The sequence below is a fragment of the Scyliorhinus canicula genome, chromosome 13 (assembly GCF_902713615.1).
Source record: "Scyliorhinus canicula chromosome 13, sScyCan1.1, whole genome shotgun sequence".
Taxonomy (NCBI): domain Eukaryota; kingdom Metazoa; phylum Chordata; class Chondrichthyes; order Carcharhiniformes; family Scyliorhinidae; genus Scyliorhinus; species Scyliorhinus canicula.
In genome coordinates this window covers 52,849,300-52,855,340 of record NC_052158.1, presented here as the reverse complement: position 1 = coordinate 52,855,340, position 6,041 = coordinate 52,849,300, and the positions used below count along the sequence as shown (strand labels likewise).

Below are 6,041 nucleotides of genomic sequence, written 5' to 3'. Positions count from 1 at the left end.
GAAGCCCCTTCAGAAGGAGAATGGAGGGGTTTCTCTTTGCTGCTGTGCTCTCTCTCTCTCTCTGTCAGCCCCCTCCATTCTCCATTCTCCAGCAATGAAAAAAGGAGCCATTGCAGTTCCCTCTTTGTCCACAGGGGGGCGGCAGAGGCTGTTCCTCTGCTCGGCCGACTGGAAACAACCTGAATTCTCAGACTCTGCCCGGCAACAGATGATTCATATCAGCTCTTTATTCTGATTGGCCTGTCTCTCTCTCTCAGGGCGGGAAGGTATCCCAACTCCTCCCGCTTTGACCAGGAATTTCCCGGAATTGTTGTCGTTTTCCGGGAATCGCTAAGATTGGGGGAGGGGACGAGGGAGTGTTTGCTGTTGTTTTATTGGGAAGCAGGGATTCAGGATGAGGGGGTGGGAAGTGAAGGGAATTTCCCAGAACTGGAAGAGACCCTGAGTGAAGGGATATCAACTGGTCCATCTTATCAGGAATTGTATTCAGACTCTTTGTCCCATTTGTTCCCTAGTTCTGGGAGACTGAATATGGAGATCATTTAGAATCCCTGCAGTGCAGAAGGAGGCCATTCGACCCATCGAGTCTGCACTGGCCTGAGGAAAGATCGCCCACGCCTCCATCCATCCCCACCTAACCGTTTTGGGCACTAAGGGGTAATTTATCATGGCCAACCCACCTCACTGTGCTCCTTTGGACTGCTCTGTGCCACCGTGCTGTTGGGTCTTGTGAGTTAGTGAACCAAAGTATTAACGGCATAAGATTGCATTAGACCTGCTCCCCTCCCTCTCCATCACCGTGCCCTGCTGGGGTAGTCTCCAGAAACCCCCTTTTGTCTCGCTGCAGCACCTCGTCCCCCAATCAATCAGTAACCACCCAGTCCCAGGTCAAACTGCCCTTTTGTCTGGAAAAGTAGGTCACTCCCACAGCCAGGCCTGAGGCCTAAAGTGAGAGCAGGAAGGAGTCAGCAGGAGAGGTTGAGAGGCGGAGGCAACAGAGCATGGGTAAGGAGGCTGGAATTGGTCACCAACCCCACATTAGGAGAGGGGAGATAGCAGAGTTCCATGTAGTGTTTATGTAATGGCCTTTTCTTCTCTCTGAGCTTCCATTTTGGGATACGATTCATCACCCCTTTTCCCAGTCAAGGGGACCTCCTCTCCATTAGACCCTGTGTATGGTCGCCCCACTGTTCCCCATGCTCTCAGTGTATTGGGGACCATCTTCCCAGTATCTGGGGATTGAGAAGGTGTGGAGCTGCCTTGAACTGCTGGTCCATGTGGTGTAGCTGCACCCATAGTACTGTTCGTTATGGAGTTCCTAGATCTTGACCCAGAGACAGTGAAGGAACGGCGATATATTTCCAAGTCAGTGCGGTAAGTGACTTGGACGGAAACCTCCAGGTGGTGAGGCTCCCAGGTACCTGCTGCCCTTGTCCAGATGGTGGTGGTCTTGGCTTTGGAACATTAGTGGGAAACCTGTGGCCATGCGGCTCATCTGGGCTCTAGGCTATGATCTACCAGCCTTTTTGCATCCAGTAGATGCCAGGAAATCCTTCTTCCAGGAAACCCGACAGCCGTTACGCCCCGCGAGATCTGGTTAGATCTGCGGAATCCAGTCTCGCTGAGTGAAGTCGGCTTAAAAGCTGACTTCGCCGGATCGAACGGCCTCGCGACATCTACCGGCCCAGGAAACTCAGCCGAGCGATGTTCCCACAAACGTCTGAATGTGGCAGGACTGCAGAGCTTAGATCTGATCCATTGGTTGTGGAATTGATTCGCTCTGTCTATTACTTGCTGCTTATGTTGTTTGGCACACAATGAATCCTGTGTTGTAGCTTCACCAGGTTGACACTTCATTTTTGGGTATGCTTGCTGCTGTTGCTCCTGGCATGCCCTCCTGCACTCTTCATTGAACCAGGGTTGATCCTCTGGCTTGGTGATAATGGTGGAGTGGGGCATATGACGGGCCTTAAGGTTGCGGAATGTGGTTGAAAACAATTCTGCTGCGGCTTCTGATGGCCCACAGCAACTAATGGATGTCCAATCTTGAGTTACTAGATCTGTTCAAAGTCTATCCCATTTAATAGAATGGTAGTGCCGCATGACATGATGGAGGGTATTCACAATATGAAAATGGGAATTCATCTCCACAAGGAGATGTGTGGTGATCACTTCTGATACTGACATGAACAGATGCAGCTGTGGAAGGCAGGTTCGTGAGGACAATGTCAAGTAACTTTTTGCCTCTTGTTGGTTCCCTTAACATCTGTCACAAACTCAGTCTATCAGCTATGTTCTTCAGCAGTCAGTCAGTAGTAGTGCTACTGAACCACATTGATGTCCCTCACTCGGTACATTCTGCACCCTTGCCACCCTCAGTGCTTTCTCAAAGTGGTGTTCAACATGTGATTGAACTGATTGATCAATCCCTGAGGGGGTGGGAGTGGGGAGGGGAGGTTGGGTGGTGTGGAAGGAGTGTGGGTTCAGTGATAACAGGAGGTTTCCTTGCCCTTGTTTGCCCTGATTCCATGAGACTTGATGAGATCCAGATTCAATGTTGAGATCTTCCAGGGCACGAGGGTATACCCGGGGATGGTGATAGTCTGCCTGGGATGTTATCTGTGAGTATGACTATGTCAGGCTGTTGCTTGGCTAGTCTGTCAGGCAGCTCCCCCAATTTTGGCACAAGGCCCCGATGTTTGTCAGGAGGACTTTGCAGGCTGACAGGGCTGGGTTTGCCAATTTTGTTTCTGGTGCCCAGTTCGATGCCAGGTGGCCTGTCCAGTTTCATTCCTTATCAACTTTCTCTGTAGCGATTTGTGCCCTTTCAGAGGGCAGTTAAGGTTCTGCTATATTGCTGTGGGCCTGGAATCACACGTAGGCCAGACCGGATAAGGACTTCAGATTTCCCTCGCGAAAAGGCATTAGGCTACCCAGCCATTTGTACAACAGTGGTTTTATTGAGACGAGCTTTAAATCCAGATGTGTTTATTGAATTTCAATTCCACCAGCTGCCATGGTGGGATTTGAACCCATGTCTCCAGAGCATTGCCATTGGATTACTGATAACATTGCTGCTCTCTCACTACTACTGTGAGCCTGCTCACAGCCTGAACCCTCTGTTGATTGGATTGAAGTCCTGTGTGGCAGTGTTTTTCCAGATCGGCCTTCTTGGTGGCAATCGTACATTGGGTGGGCTGAATCGATCAGCATTAAATGGCAGGTGGGAGATGTTGAGTGCAGTGTTCTAGTAATGATAGGATCTGGACCACAGTATTCTGCTACTGAGTATGAGAGTGTGAGTGATGAGGTTGGAGTGTGATGGTAACAGCACCCGCCCCTCCCCACCCCACATTGAGTGGCTAGTTTGACAATCAAGTTGTTTCTGGACTATTGGTGTCCATGTGAACCTTCAACAGAATTAATTTTTTAAAATGAACATTAGTATGAAGAATCTTTCTACATTTATAATTGCAGATTTATTTTACAGGAAAACTAGAACACTATGATGCTGATTGTACAATCTCCGAGTTCTACACGTTTCACAGGATGTGGAGGAGAGGAAGTGCACATTATGATGTGTAATATTGATCAAATGATGTAAACAATGTCTTTCTGCAACTGTTAAATGCTTTTGTGTGTACTCTACAGAATCAGGAACCATTACATTAGAGTGAGCTAGATTAAATTAGGTTCTTTTATATTGCTTATGTAAAACCCCCCATGAGGCCTACGGGGATGCCCCGAGTGATCTCTCTGTATTTACTGCCTTGGGCAGATTCTTCTGACCGTGAATAAACCAGAGTTCACCATACTGTTTGGTTTCCTGGGTCTTTACTCTGGCAACGAGGTAATTCCAATTCTGGACATCCCAGCTAATCCGGGATATTGCAGCAACGTGTTGGACAGACATTTGAAAAATCCCTCTCTCTGAGAGGTTAGAGGCCTTCGATGCAGGCCTGAAAGATTGGACTCAGTACGCTGAGCGAATTGGGTACTTTTTCCAGGCCAATGGCATCAGTGGAGAGGACCAACAGTAGCTAATCCTCCTGACTGCCTGTATGGCCCCGACCTTCAACATGATTAAAAACCTCACGTACCCGGCTGATCCGGATTCAAAATCTTTTACTGAATCGGTGGAGTTGGCATTTAACCATTATAACCTGAAAATATCCGTGAACGTGCAGTGGTACCGATTCAGTACTGCTGTGCAAACTCTGGGCGACTCAGTTACAAACTTTTTAACTCGACTCCAAAGGCTGGCTGAGCATTGAGAAACATACAAATTTACTGAAGAAAGTCATGGAACCATAGATCCCTACAGTGCGGAAGGAGGCCATTCAGCCCATCGAAGCTGCACTGACCCCCGCTAAAACACCCCACCTACACCCAATTCCCCACCCTATCCCTGTAACCCTACCTAATCTTTAGCCACAAAGAAGCAATTTAGCATGGCCAATCCACCTAACCTACACGTTGCAAGTTTGGTCCATCCCTTTCGGGGATGTTAAGGGACCGGCTGGTGTGCGGAATTAATAAGATGGCCACTCAGAGGAAGCTATTGGCAGAGCCTATGTTTAATTGAAGTCTTTGAACTAGTACTATCTCGCGAGAACACGGTGAAGAGGGTTCATGAACTCCAAGGTTCCATGGACTACAGTGCCCATAGTGTTGGCCGACCCTCAACCCGCGCCCCCTCCCCACATACACACACACCCACACTGAAATCCAGCATCTTCTGTTGCTCGTTCTGGGTGAGTGTGCTTTACACTCAATTGGCTCTGTTTTATTCCTTAGCTCTAGAGTCGCCAGGTATCTTTATGATACCGTCAGGAGGTTCAAGTTCAAGTTCAGATCAATGACTCAATACACCAGTTAGTAAGTTCAAAACAAGACACATTTATTATAACACAGTTATTTACTACTCATGCATATAATACTAAGACTAAACTATTCCTACCACTACTAGGCCAATACTTATCTGGAATAAGGGAACTGCCGGATCAGGGACTTGCTCTGTCCTGGATCTGCATGCTTCCAGTTGGTGTGGACTAAAGGGTTCAGGAGTGTCTATTCTCGTAGTGGGCGTTGTATGACACTTACTTGGCAGTGTAGCAATTGGCCAGGCCTCGCCTCACGTTCAAGTTCTTAGAGAGCTGCTGCAAAGGTGTTCTGCTGGGAGGGCCGGCTAAGAGATCGAACTAGTCTTGGGACCTGACTTTTATAGGTCCCAGGGGCTTCGCGCCCTTTTGGGCGGACCCCAATCCTATTGTCCATCGATTGGGTCCCATCCCAATCGATTGGTATGAATCCCCCCAATACTGAGGCAGCACTCGATTGTGGGGCGGTTCTTCCTAACTGGTTTGTTTCCTTTTGTTTCAGACTCCGTTGGCGCCGGGGAGTCTGACCTGCCATAGAATGTCTCAATTGCAGCTAATCGTTGTGTCCATTGTGCCCGGGAATCACCGGGAATCGCTCAATTAGTATGCAAACTTGTTAGTTTCAATGCTGTCTGGTTTCTTCACAGACAGAATACACAGAGAGATTCTGCAGCCTGCTTGTCTTTCTGACATTGTCCAAGTTTCCCTGCATGCATTTCAATTCTCCATTTTATGTCGGGAAGTGGCCAGCTTCGGTGGCTACACTTCGCAGGCCAGTGCTTGAATGACCAGATCACCACCAAATATCAAACAGCTCTTCAACGCCACATCCAGACTCAACAGTCAAGGGCCACCACAAACCAGCGCGATACCTGCCCAGAGGACAACGAGAGTACCAGCTGCATTGGCACGCCTGCTGTCATAGAACGAGTGGTAATAAGTCCGCCAGAATTGGATAAGTCAGTTCGCCTCTGCGAGGATTATAAACTGACCGTAAATAGGGCATCCCGTCTGGACTGTTATCCCATGCCTCGTGTGGATGCTTTGCATGTGAAACTGGCTGGAAGATTCACCAAACTGGATATGAGCCATGCATATCTGCAGTTGGAATTGGACACTGCATCATGAAAATACATGACAATTAATACCCACAGGGGGGCT

General features: G+C 48.5%; 1 long non-coding RNA gene across 1 annotated transcript; it reads left to right on the top strand.

Moving 5' to 3' along the window:
* The first annotated feature begins 309 nt into the window (after nucleotides 1-309).
* Nucleotides 310-3,814, top strand: LOC119975868. Its single transcript, XR_005462816.1, has 2 exons — nucleotides 310-1,374; nucleotides 3,491-3,814. It is a non-coding gene; the product is annotated as an uncharacterized LOC119975868 (long non-coding RNA).
* The last annotated feature ends 2,227 nt before the right edge of the window (nucleotides 3,815-6,041 follow it).